Source organism: Mercurialis annua, linkage group LG1-X (assembly GCF_937616625.2).
Source record: "Mercurialis annua linkage group LG1-X, ddMerAnnu1.2, whole genome shotgun sequence".
NCBI lineage: Eukaryota > Viridiplantae > Streptophyta > Magnoliopsida > Malpighiales > Euphorbiaceae > Mercurialis > Mercurialis annua.
In genome coordinates, this window is record NC_065570.1 from 48,781,339 (window position 1) to 48,796,375 (window position 15,037).

The 15,037-nt window shown below is 34.2% G+C and overlaps 1 non-coding gene across 1 annotated transcript; it reads left to right on the plus strand.

Annotated features, from left to right (window-relative positions):
• Positions 1-1,633: 1,633 nt before the first annotated feature.
• LOC126666446 (small nucleolar RNA R71) lies at positions 1,634-1,740 on the plus strand. The gene has a single exon (XR_007637945.1). It is a non-coding gene; the product is annotated as a small nucleolar RNA R71 (small nucleolar RNA).
• The last annotated feature ends 13,297 nt before the right edge of the window (positions 1,741-15,037 follow it).

Here is a 15,037-nt window from a genome sequence, read left to right on the forward strand (position 1 = left end):
AACCATATCCAATTTCATGCATTCCACCTCCTCAAAAGTGTTGCGCATAATCCTTTTCATATCAAACTCCACTTTGTCATCATCGATACGCAAAGTGAGTCGTCCGGCGTGCACATCTATCAATGCCCTCCCCGTGTTCATGAAAGGACGCCCAAGAATCATAGGGCATGTTTTATCCGCCGCATAGTCAAGTACGACAAAATCCACCGGAAAGATGAATTTGTCTACTTTGACTAGAACATCTTCTACCACTCCGTATGGCTTTTTTAGGGAGTGGTCCGCCAATTGAAGCATCATTGATGTTTGCTTCAAAGTTTGATCACCAAAAATATCCCTGAAAAGAAACAAAGGCATTAGATTGATACTTGCCCCTAAATCACATAGACAATTAATTGAATTTAAATCGCCTATTTTGCATGGAATTGTAAAACTCCCTGGGTCCTTAAGCTTGGTGGGCAAGTCACTAAGGATAAGTGAGCTACAATTTTCCGTTAGGGAAATTGTGCCTTTGTCGTCCCAACTCCTTTTCTTCGTTATGATTTCTTTGAGGAACTTCGCGTATTGAGGCATCTCACGCAAAGCATCCGCAAAGCTTATATTGATTTGGAGTTTCTTGAAAATTTCCAGAAATTTATGGAATTTTTGGTTATCCGGCGTCTTCTTCAATCGTCCCAGGAAGGGGACCTTTGGCACAAATGGAGGAGGAGGTGGCGGTTTTACATATGGAAGTTCGGTTACTTCCTCCTCATTTGTTCCCGTTGTTAGATCGATCGCTTTCTCTTTACTTGCATGTGGATCATCAAGTTCTTTCCCGCTTCGGAGTTCAATGGCCTTTACTTGCTCCCTTGGATTTGACTCCGTTGTAGACGGTAAACCCCCTTGAGCTCTATTTTGAAGCGAGATGGCAAGTTGAGAAATTTGAGTCTCGAGATGGTGATTGACGGAAGCTTGGTTCTTAAAACCGGTTCTAACTTCCTCAATAAGCTTGTCAATCTTGCTCCCCTCATCCGTATTCCGATTTTGAAAACCGGGTGGGGGTTGTGGTCGGTAGTTGTTGAAGTTGCCTTGGTTTTGTGGACCACGGTTTCCTCCTTGAAAATTTGCTCCTCCCATATTTGGGTTGGCATTGGCTTGACCCGCATTTTCCCTCCACGAAAAATTAGGATGATTCCTCCACCCCGGATTATAGGTGTTGGAATATGGGTCATTGCCTTGCCTTTGCCCATTGACATAGTTGACTTGCTCATTTGAGTTTTGATGTAGGACGGGGCAATCCATTCCCGAATGATCGTGCCCATCACAAGTCTCGCAACCCATTTGAACTACCGCAAGTTGAGCATTCCTTTGATTTGCTTGTTGTTTGTACATCTCGAGTTGTGCTAGAAGTGTCGCATTCTTCGCTTTCATTGCTTCAAATTCTTGGGTTTGCTCGAGGGTCATGATACCCTTTTGAGGTGGTTGCCTCAACCGCTCGGTTGACCAAGAACAACTATTTGTAGCGAGTTCCTCTAGCAAGTTATTGGCCTCATCATAAGTTTTCTTCATAAGTGATCCTCCCGATGCCGCATCAATTGTTGCCCGTGTAGCCTCATTGGTACCATTGTAGAAAATAGAGACAAGATGCTCCCTTCCTAGATGATGATGCGGACAATTTCTTTGAAGCTCTTTGAAACGTTCCCAAGCTTGGTATAGAGATTCACCATGTAATTGGAGAAAATCTATAATTTCCTTGGTCATCCTCGCGGTCTTACCCATAGAGAAATACTTATTGAGAAAAGCTTGTGCCAATTGCTTCCATGTTGTGATTGAGGTGCTTGGAAGTGATTGAATCCAATTCCTCGCCTTGTCCCTCAAAGAGAAAGGAAAAAGACGAAGCTTGATTTGATCCTCCGTTACATTATGGATTTTGAATGTGTTGCATACCTCCGTGAATTTTGAAAGATGGGCGTTTGGATCCTCGCGTTCCAACCCATAAAATTGACAACGACTCTCAAGTAGTTGAATCGTTCCCGGCTTGATTTCAAAATTGTTAGCGAGTATAGGAGGTGCAAAGCATCCATAGTTGGCGTTGTCGACGTTGGGTAAGAAGAATTCACCCAAGGTACGTCTTGCGGGAAGAGGGGCGACCCTCTCGTTTGGCCTATTAAGAGCTAGGCCATCATGTAGTGGTGGTGGAACAATCCCCTCGTGATTCAACGGAGGGTTACGGTCGTCCTCCATTGTTTTGGATTTCCGCGCTGTTTTTCGGATACTTCTTTCGAAGGATGTTAAATCTGACTGAAACGGTTCTAGCGGTTTTCTGGCTCGTCGTGTATTAGGCATACACTAACCAAAACTCCTGCGCAAACAAAAACAAGAAAACCAACGTAAAATCCAAGAATCACAAAGTATAAAAATAACTAAAATTAAATAAAACTAACTCAATCTAAGAATAAGATACTTTTAATTAATTTAATTGCGATTGCTCCCCGGCAACGGCGCCAAAAACTTGTTGGCAAATAATCGCAAGTGTACGATATCGCGCAAGTAATATAACTTGGAAGACCAAGTATCGATCCCACAAGGAACAATGAACTAAACAACTAATTTCTAATATTCTTTTAATTGGCTAGTAGGAAAATAAATGGATTTGTGTGAACTAATTATAATCTAAAGTGAATTAACTCAAGTAATTAGACTAAAAATCTGAAATCAAACAAATAAATCGAAGTTTAAACAATAATAGTAAAAAGCTCAAGAATTGATAATTCCAAATAAACTAGTAGAAGAATGGATCAAAATTTATCTAGTGATTTTATTGTGAATCGAGCTATTCTAATGCACCGAATCCCGCTCTCTCAAGCCTCAAAGATTCAAATAAAATCACAACCTAATTAGCTAATCAATTATTAACTTGCTCTCACAATATTAAAACTGAATTAAATAACTAAATTGTAATTATGAAGCAAACTCAACGACTACCTAAATTCCAACCCGCTCTCACGGTGTTTTCCTCTAAGTTTTTAATTACCTATGTCTATCTAATTAACAATCTCTCAATTAGTTAATTAAACACAAAATCATGAACTAAGTGATCAAATTAATTCAAGCATTAATCTTAGTAATTAAAACACAATTTTACTCACTTAATAAATCCTAATCCAATTCGAAAACTAGTCTAAGTGTTCATATCAATCCCCGAACAAAGGATTTAGTTACACATGCTTAAGCTTAAATTAAACAAAGAAGAAGATGAAGAATTAAACATAATTAGAACAATAAATACCGGAGTTGTCAATTTCGGAAGAATCGTCTAGATTAAACTTGAAATCTTCACAATCGTTCTTTGCAGAAACTAATAATAAACTACTTATAAACTGCTGAGAAATAGAAGCTTAAACGCTATTTTAAGAGAATGAAAATAAAACTAAAGTAGTCTAAATTATTCTACGTATTAAATTGAGTCTAGTACAAGGTCTTTATATAGTAGGAGAAGTTCCGGAGTCTTCTAATTCGTATTGCAAATTGATTTGTAATAGGAGTTGGAATTGAAGAAGAATTTCAGTCCAAATCAAATCCTGAAGCACGCGTGTTTTACTCTTGTTCCGTTCGGGAAGCCTTTGGTTCCGTTCGTGACATGCCTAATTTTCCTCTTTTCCGAACGGAACAACCCCTTCACGTTCGAAAAACTCGTTGGCCGAAAGCTTTTGATATCAGATTCCTTCTTGAGTCCCGAACGGGACAAGGCTTTTCCGTTCGGGACTCATGCTCATTCTGCATGTCTTCCGTTCGGAACTCATCTTTTTCGAACGGAACAATCCTCAATCTCGTTCGTAACTTCAATTCCTTCGTCCGCAAGCTACGCTTTTCACTCGTACACGCAATCCACCATAATTTTGCCCCAAATAGTCGGTTTTCACCTAATTTCCACTGAAATACTAACAAACACTATTAAACGTAAAAACGCCAAATAATGTATAAAAACAATACTACACATAATAAAAACCGACTAAAATCGACCCTAAATATAGGAGTAAAATACTCCTATCACATTCCAAATCCAAACATTAAAGGCTAAAGGACTAATTACGATAAATTAGTAATCAAATCCAGCAGATCTGTCATGACCCAATTTCATGAATCGTGACCGGCGCTAGGGTATGGGTATGGTCGTACCAAAACCCGTAGCAAGCCTTGCGGAAAACAATCAAACGTATAACCTGCAGAACACTGCTCGGGGGCAACCGAGACTCCAACCTAAATCTAGCAATTTATATCACAGTTCTAATATAAATAACTTAATATATGAAATGCTCAACTGCATGCCTTAAATATAATAATAAAATAATACAGAGTAAACATGCCAATAATAAACAATCGGACAACCGACAATCCCAATGTGCAATAACCAAAGTAATATATAAACTAGTTCTATTGCGGTCTAAGAGTTCGAAAACAGTAACTAGTTTAAATAACATAAAACCTCCGAGGAATCAAAAGAATCGGAGTGGACCAGCTTTCAAATCATAAACCTGAAAAATTTGGAAAAACAACGGGGTCAGATATATTGAGATGAGTTCGCAATACTATTTACATTTATTAAGTTTAAAACCCTTAAATCAAAACATTTTATACTAATATAGTATGATTATGGAAAACAGTATTGAAATGATCCCAGCGTAAGTATGACATAGCATACTGATAAACCCAGAGTGGACGGGAACATATCCTCGTCATATACCATCGTAAGCAAGACATTAGTCTGCCGATCCCAGAGTACTTACCGGTGCACACAGTCTCGATACAAGCCTATCGAGTAGCTCGTTTCAATACAGATCCATAATCGCTTAAAACAGTTCAAAAGCATTTATAATACTAAAATAAATTGTGGTACTTAATAAAGCGGTAAATAGCACTACAAACTCACTGCTTGCTATCCACGTGAATCTTGGCAAACAGCTAACCCTGCGTAGACTCCGAAGCACGAGCAGTCGACGAGTCTAAAACAATATATAAGCTAAAATCTGAACAATCCCTAACTCTAAGATCACTAGACACCACATAGGACTAGCATCTCAAACACAACCAAAGAACAATATCTGAAACACAAGTAATCCCAAAGTCAAGGTACATAGACATCCAACCAATTCAATAACCAGTTAAGCTTAGGCGAGTTCTCGATGAAAACAAACCACAGTAATTATTAATTTAGATATCATCTTTTGAAATCCAAAGAAAATCCCAGAGTAGTGTGTTAGCCATATATCAACTATATGCTTAACACAACATGTCGGGCGACACAAGTCTAACCCGACCCAACCAGAGTAAAATCCAAAGTTAAATTCTTTAAAACCAAACCAGTGTATTTGAAAACAAGGAACTTACTATAAGCTTAACCAAAATCAAACCAATACCACAAATAGCAATAATAACCAATAGATTGTCAACACTTGACAATTCCACCTGGAATTCATACTTCTCTATTAAAACACATTAAGTGTAAATAAACATGATTTCAAAACACATTGAAATAATAAACTCAGATATGAACTATACACTTAGATAGCCTTTAAAACCATTGTAAAATAATTCTACCTTGAATGCCATAACAACAATTTGTTATCCAAATAACTCAAGGTAAACTAACATCCTTTATATACTCAAACGATTTCCAACCATATGTAAATATTCTTAAAACAACGATTTATTCCAGTTAAAACCACCTTTAACATATAATCTAGCCTTAGTCAATTATCTCCAATCACCCAAAGTAGGAAATTCCCATTAACAATCTTTTAACCTTTAAAATAACATTTTCAGCTTTTAGTTTATAGTTCCAAACAGAATTCAATTCCACAACTTAACCCAACTGATACATTATTTCATTTAAACGATTCCTCCAATCACCCAATGTATTGTTAAACATCTAACAACCTATGATTCATTTACTTTGAGATTTTCAGATTTTTAATAAAGCTTAAAACAGAATTATAAATCAAGAACGACAAGAACTCCATATAACCCTTCAGTCAAACAAGTATTACAATCATCCAATGTATAGCCAACATCTATAAGTCACAACCAATACACAATGATTATTTCCAGAATTTGAAATCAAAGCAAAATAGAAAATATAAAGCCAAAACACCAAAGTATAGATTCATACAACAATCTAGCAATCTCTACACGACATAAGAAGGGATTAGAACCACACACCTTTTAATTAGACTAAGAACAATAAAATCCAGAAATCAATCAACCCAAATCAGCCTACAATCACGCACATATAGGCTATAGGATTTAAAATTACTAGAATTGATGAACTAAAGATAAAACCACAAAGGAATGATTAAAAACACTTACCAAGGATTAAAATTGAGAGGAAAGTTGATAGGAATGAGTTAGAATATGACTCCATCCGTTTTAGGGTTTTAAAATTCGAAGAAAAAGAGTTTAGGTCGAATAAGAGGTCTTTAAATAGAAAAACAGCAAACTGAACAGTGCAAGTTCGCGCCAGCTAAGTATAGTTCGCACCCGCGAACTTCAACAACATTAGTTAGCGACCGCTAACTATAGTTCGCGCCCGCGAACTCAACAAAAACACAATCCGACCGACCAGATTTTAGTAAATCCTCTCAGAAACAACATATCCGAACGGCGGCCCGATCCGACGGTGCAATGGGGAGATATGGACATTTTACTAAAGCATGTCATTCAGGAAAACACGTAAACACTTATTCGATAAGGATCAGAACTTAATCAAAACAACACACCGAAGGTTATGCAAACCAAACCATGGTTTCAAGGAACCAAACCACCAAGGACCAAACCAAAACACATCAAAAAAATCATCAGAACAAGCCGAAAAAACACGGGGTATTACAAGATCACTTAGACATCTTAGGACTGCCATGTAAAACGTAATTAGTGGTTGTATAGGCTTTCAAGATGACTTAAAGTAAAATCAATCTCACTTATATATCCGGTGTTAGGCCTTATGCATGTAAATCAATTCAGAACAGCCATTAGTTGAATATTTGATAAAAACCTCTAGGTTTAGATGTATGCTTATGAGTAAGTGTTATTTGCCTCAAATGACAATCCAGATCGAGTCATATGCGAGTCTACTTGTTTACTGCTTTTTCCAGACTTGTTTACTCTCCAACATTATATCCTGTGGATTGCTATTGTTTGTTGAGATGAGAATAACCAAATATGTCTAGTAAATAACCAGTAATTAACCAATGGGAGTTGGTCCAAGTGGTAAGCGGCTTGGTATCGCTTAAGCAAGGTCTCGGTTTCGAGTCCTTGTGAATACCAGAAAATTTCCACTGGCAGACTCACCCACCATGCCAGGTGCGCGACGCGAGTCGGATCCGGATTAGTCAGGGCGAAGTCTTGGAAACCGGATGGGCTTACCAAAAAAAATAACCAGTAATTAAAAAGTCAAGTACACGAGTCTCGGGGCGGTCCACGAACCCGGTCTTTTGGTCCGACGTACGATAATTTTTCCCGTAAGTGAGTAAGGTTATCCATTCGGTATGAAAGGCATTTCCTAGTTGAACTAGATGGCGACTCCATTCTTTCAAACCTTTTCAGATCCGAAGTCAGCCATAAGCATGGGCGAGTGGCCCCCGAACCCCGCTCCGCTCACAGTAACCAACTTTCGTATCAAACTTACTCGTACGAGAAAGATTCCAACAAAGTTTGCTTGGAGGTATGTCACAACTCAAAATTGAGGGTCGCGACCAGCGTTAGGAAACGGGAGTGGTTGCTCCAAAACCTGTAGCAAGCCTAAAAATAATTAAAAACTTTAAGCAAAACCGATCACACAATCAATCATAAAACGTTTTTAGAAAACTTCTTTAAACAATAACTTGAAAACATTGAAACCCCTTTATGAAAATCGTTACACAAAAACTTAGAAACGAGGGTCTTACAAAGCGATACTACATATCCAACACTGCCCTGTTTCAAATCAAATAAACTATCATATAGACTAGTCAAAATCACATTGAACAGCCAAACAAACAACAGTTATAAAGCGGAATCAAAACATTATTTAAATAAATCATTTATCAGAGTATACAAACACTTAACCGCTTATTACAAACTAGGTCTGCTACTGACGATTACTACAGCTCTAGCGAGGAACAAAGTTTTCCATGAATGCTTTGCACTGAGACTTCCAGAACATAAAATTGAAGCTCGACCACGTAACACTAAAGCAAACCTGAAATAGAAACACCATGGGAAGGTCAATCGACATTGAGTGAGTATGTATTTACACAAGGTATTGTAAACGTAATTTGCATAAACAGAACACAAACCAATATACAATCTGAAAATACACATCAAAGTTAACCAACAATCCAATCCGTTCAAAACCCTATCTTAATATAATACCATACCCAAAGTCTAAATCTTTATCAAATCAATCAAATCAATCAAGTGGTAAGGTCTCGAAATAGTTCAACCGACTTAACTATTACCATGTGATATAGTCCCGAGATAGTTCCACCGAGTTAACTCATTTCACTTCTTATACCCAAGGTGTGAGTCTCGAGATAGTTCAATCGAGTTAACTCACTAGATAGGGGTCCCGAGATGGTTCCACCGAGTTAACCTCGTATCTACCAAACATAATCCTTCTTTCCATTCCCAAACATAATCAAACATATAATGAGCTCATATAAAATATTTCTAAATACAAACATCTAGACTCTTAACAACACTGATGATCACACAATCCTATTGACGCTCAATAGGTAGCTCGTTTCTTCGGATCGCTAAACCAAACATCACACTTTACAAACATCTATTATATACCAAACATCATAGCAAAACCATATCATATGCAATGCATTTAAATTAATCATATTAGCAACACACCAATCAACTTATAAATACAATACACAAATTAATTAGGAAACTCACAGAAACCGCATAATCGCGGTATAGTCTCTGTCACTAGATTGCTCCTCGAGGTCGCACCGACTCCAACGCCGACTCCCCTCAATATAGGCGGGTCTAACACAATATGACTAAGTTCATAATCGTTATGAAAACAAGCACGTCTAACTCTAGAATTCTAACACGCGACATTCAAAACACAACAACACGCAAAACAACACTCAATAACGAGAAATTTTTAGGTAGACTCAATCCACCACGTCATCCGTGGATTAAACCAATCATATCATAACACCTTATTAAAATGACAGTATTCTTGTAATATCATTATTTAGTCCACCACGTCATCCGTGGACTAAGCCAATCATATCATAACACCTCATTAAAATGAGGGTATTCTTGTAATATCATTATTTAAAAGTATATGTAAATAACAAACGAAATTACAAGAATACCCTCATTTTAATTAGGTGTTATGATATGATTGGTTTAATCCACGAATGACGTGGTAGACTGAGTCTACATAAGAATTTCTCCTCAATAACATCACAATTTATAAAAACACATAACTCGTGTAAGATCATAAAATGTCAAAAAATGCTTTTCGAAGCAAAATTATCCAAAATGAAATCTGATTTCTTAATAAAATATTTTTATCAACATATTTTAAATAAAACAACCCAAAAGCAATTATTTTCAAGAATATTCAAATTAAATTTTGGACCCCAAACTTTGTAAAAACACACTTTAGTTAATCCTATAAGTATTAATCCCAACATGCAAAGCTATCAAGATCATGTTCTTAAACTACTATATTTATTCAATTTCCTTTAATTAATCCTATAAGTATTAATCAACTCAAATTAATATTTCATGTATTGAATTGCAGCAACTTAAATCATATATTATCATAATCAAATAACATGCAACTCATTAGACACCATCAAGAACATCTAAATCATATTTTTGCAATATAAAAATCACATAATCTTGCGAAAAAATTACAATAATATTACATTCATGCTAGTTTTTTTTCCTCCAATAGCCACTTTTTGTTTTTCTTACATTTTCTAACATCTATTCTTTACTGATGGTGACTCAGTTTTAAAATTTATTTCTTTTTCTGACCATCCATTTTTCACCTCTTATGGCTACTTCAGTTCTCAACAAGAATTGCTCTATTTGGTACAGACAACCGAGATGGTAAAGACGACGGCGGAGATGGTAGAGGCGACGATAAAGATGATAATCATAGTTGTTATTATCAATCGATGGCGGATGCAACAACATCGATAGTGAGGTGAGTGCGCTTTCAAAAATTGTCAAGCATGATTTGGAGAAATATAGTAAGATGAGAACGGCATGAGTTATACCTGCTTATGGCGGTGAGATTGATTTTTCTCTATTTCTTCCATTAAAAATTAGCTGTGTGTGAAAGGGTTTACTTTTTTAACATGGTAGTTATGCTTAAAAATGATAATTATAATACCAAATATTGTTTATATTTAGAGACTGGGAAAAAGGTTCCATTTTTAAAATAGAGTGTATGAACCAACCCATATGAAATCATCAACTGACTCAACTTTTTAGATGGTGGTATTTTGAGAGGAAGTTTTAATATAGCTTGTGATTTGGATGGTGATTTATTGGTTGGAGATGATGGAATTTCTTATTATAAGGTGATTTGGATTGAAAAAATTAGAGTTAGAAAATCGATTTTAGTCAAAAACTCAAAAAACTTCTAAGAAGCATCCATGGCTTATGTTGTATCTTAATGCAACTAAAAGATCTAGTGGGTCATTTTGAGAGAAGAGGCATGCTTCAAATTGTAAGTATAACAAACTCATTTCAATTCTGTAAATTTTAAAGTACATCAAAATTAAATTATCAATACTAATTGGGATGGATGTGCATTGTTTAATGCTTGTGGTGGTAAATCTAGAAATTGTTTGCCTACTCCTAGTTAACTGGCTTAACTTACTAATACTTTTCTCATTTTATGAATTATGTTCAATAAAAAATGACATATGCAACTTTGATTTTTAATTGCTTGTGTTGAAAGGTTTATATATTCATTTTTTTTAATATAAATGTGAGTTTTATGCAAAGTATTCTAATGAGGTTGAGTCTTTTGGCTGTTTATTTAGTTTTATATTTGTAAGAAAGTTTGAAAGAAAATAGCCCACTAGTGTCAATATTGCTCCCAACACCTAATAAAAGAATTAAATATATCTGATTTGTCTACAAGATGTATGTAAAATGTATTATTTTTATATATTTTTTATATATAATATGTAATATTTATTAATCTGATTTTATTTAGTGATTTTTTTCTTCTATTTTTTTTGTAGTTTGATGATTATGTCAATATTTTTACAAGAAGATTGCACTACCTTTATTTCGAAGAATGTAGTTGAGCTAATTTTAAGATGTATCTCCGATGTTTTTAAGATATATCTGAAATATTTTTAAAATGTATATAATTTATTTATGAGATGTATCTAAATTATTTATGAGATTTGATTTTTTTATGAAAAGTGGAAATTACATGTGATGATCCAAGTGGAGCTGTAAAATGTTATAATTTTTTAGAAATTATGAGACGCGTGTACACTGTTTTTGAGATGTATCTTATCTGTTTAATAGATGAATCTGAATTGTATTATTTTTATATTTGTATGTATTATATGATATTCATTAATCTTTTTTTATTTAATAATTTTTCTTTTCTGTTTTGTAGTTTGATGGTTTCATCGCAAGAAGTTTAGACTACCATCTTTATTTCGAAGAATGTAGCTGAGCTAGTTCTGAGACGTATCTCCGTTATTTCAGAGATGTATCTAAAATATTTTAAAATGTACATGATTTGTTTTTGAGATGTATTTGAGTTATTTCTGACATTTAATTTGTTATTAAATATTTACATTTTTGATATAAATTTATATGTGTAAGATTAACTTCAACTGATGATAAATTAATGAAGGCATTATATAGTTATTTCTTCAGTTTATTATGTATATACATATTGGACACATCAACGATACATCATATATACACCACTGATACATTGTACATAATACGCCGATACATCATAGATACATAGTTGATGCATTGTATATATATATATTGTTATCTTTTTTTAATGTTTTAACGAAATAAATTTTGTAGCTACACCATAGATTATAATTTTTAAAATCATATGCTCTTATTAACAACATATTGCTTAATTTATCTTAAAATTTTAGTTATCACTAATTAAAATTTAAGTTGGTTCTATTTTTATGTATATGTTTTTATGTATACATATTAGATACATTAACGATACATTATGTATACGCCATTGATACATCAATGATACACCATTTGTTATAACTTCTAGAATCAATATCCAACTTATAATAATTATTTTCAACGAATAAATTTTGAAGAGACAGACACATTTTAAATACATCGCCGATACGTTATTTTCAATGAACAAACGTAATTCAAATATCCCTATTAAAAAATTCATTATGATAAAACCACATCCTCAACTAACCCAAGTTTCTGGATTCTTGGAGACCTGAAACAGATTCATCCAATAATAAAAATTTAGTACAATTGCCTAATTAGTAAAATTGGTTAATTAATTAACCAATTAAAATCACAAAAACTGAAATTGAGTTGCAAATATGTTTTGATACATTAATGATATATAAAAGACACATAAATGATACACGTTTAAATAATTCTGACACGCTGACACGCGCTGATGCGTGACTGACACGCATGTCAGACGCGTTACTGTCACGTTTTTACAGCTGTTAACACGTTGTTTTGACTTTTTTCCACTTTAAGTGTGCCATGTGTCTATTATTTAGTGGTTGACTAGAAAATGTAAACTTTCTCCTTATTTTTTCATGAATGTAAATAATTTGGCTTTTGTCTATTTGAGTAATATTTGTTTATTTTGAAATATTTTTGTTTTTTTCTCAATCTTTGCAACAACCAAATAATAATCAAATCCCATCAAAACTGAAAATCCTGAATAGAATTTGAACTTTATACCTCCAAGAATCACTCTTCCAAATTTCAAAATTTTTGAGCTAGAATTCTATTTTATATGAATTGTGCAAGCTCTAGGCCAATTTTTGAAAATTATCACCTTAATCTCACATAAAAAGGATGATGAAAAAGAAAGTTAGGGTTTTGTTTTTAATTTCAGATTTCAAATGAGAAAAATAAAACTTAGTGGAGCTATTTATATTAATGAGTTAATGGGCTAAAGGGACATGCAAGTCCTTGCCAAAATACCATTCAACTCAACCACTAAACTTCTTATCAGTCTAATCCAAATTGATTTCGTAATTAAATGAAACTTTGATAATAATTTCTTAATCTTAATTAACGTACTTTGGCATGATAGAAATTAGCCCGAAACCTCAATTTTTTTTATTTTAATATTTTCTATTTCCAAATTTTCTTTAATCCTCCGCTCTAACTCGATAAAATTTCCGCTTTAACTTATCAAATCCTGATAATTAAAATATACGTTTCTTGCTCTAAATCCAACATATTTTAATTTATTCTCGACCTCAACTTTAATTACCGCAAATTAGGACACATGACACAACTTAATAATCGTAAAAATACAGGTTATTATAAGGTAGCCGGTAACTGAGCAGGATTTTTATAATTTTGCCAATCTCAAAGGTTGGAGGCAATAGTCCAATTTCTGCTTGTCCAAAGTTCGAGCAGGAATCTATAAACGAGTTGACCATCCAATCCAACTGGGAGGAATTTTATCCGGAACCAACAGCTTAGAGATATTAAGATTAATTAACCGGTTATCATAATGAGCATTGATTGATCTCCCATCACATATCCTTTAAATCAAGCATGAATCTAGAATTTTCTTTTCCTTTAATATGCTTTGCCATGCATAGCTTGCATTTTAGCTCAAACTTGCATTTTCAATAATAGTCCTCGGGTAACAGTTAGCTGTAAAAACCCTTGAAATCGAGGATTGAGGATTTTGCATCAATCTCCATCACTGTTTGGCTAATGGAGACATATTGAAAGCTAACAAATTTCGAAAGCCAAGTCCTCCCTCACTCTTTGCTCTACAAATTTTACTCCAACTGATCCATGCAATTTTGTTCTGATCATCCTCTCCACTCCACTAGTACCGGGCTATCATTCTCTCAAGCTCAGAGCAGAAGGTGGACGAAAGAGCACAACAACTCATGATGTAGGTCGGAATCGACTATGCAATTGCTTTGATGAGGACTTCCTTTCTGCCTTTTTTTTAAAAAAAAAAAGCAAAAGGCCTTTTTCTTGAAACGATCAATGCACGTGGCAAACCCAAATATTTATCAAAAACATCCACAAGCCGAAATTACAAAAGAGCTTGAATCTCATCCCTCTTGCCGCAGAACTCCAGAGCTGAATATGAGTTCTGATTTATCATAATTAACTACCTGTCCAAAAGCTTGTTCATAAAGGTTAATGATGTTTTAAGGACTCGGGAATCGGCTTGATTAGCCTTACTGAATAAAATTGAACGTACTATATTAGGGATGTTTTAATAATAAAACAAACTCTCAAAATGTTTTTCATCTTTGTTTTCCATTATTGATTTTATTATCAAAATTTCCAATTAAATATTAAAATCTTATATATTTGTAGTTTTATTAACATTTTACACAATCTATCTAAGTGGTATTATTGCTACTGGTAATCTATATTCTATCTTATAAAGTAGAACCCAAAAACATTGTACATTGAACATTGTTTTTGGGTTCCAACATATATTTTTTTACATATATATATTACAGTATTGCCATTAGGAGCCTCACTATTCAACTTGCATAATAATTAGTTAGAATGGAACAAAAAGCGAAACAGGCATTTGAAAGTGAACTAAATTTGTAACTATTTCGTTGGAATGAAATGGAAAAGGATAAAATATTTGGAACTGTGCAAAACTTCTTGAAGAAGCTTTCCTTAAGTTTTGTGACATTTGGACTTCAAGATATGGGTGTAGATGCAGCTGTCAGAGCCTCAATGTGCTAGCCTCCGTACTCAGATACTATCATCTTTATCCCCTTCTATCTTTATCTATACACAATAACACTATAAATTAAAATATTAAAAAGACATATAA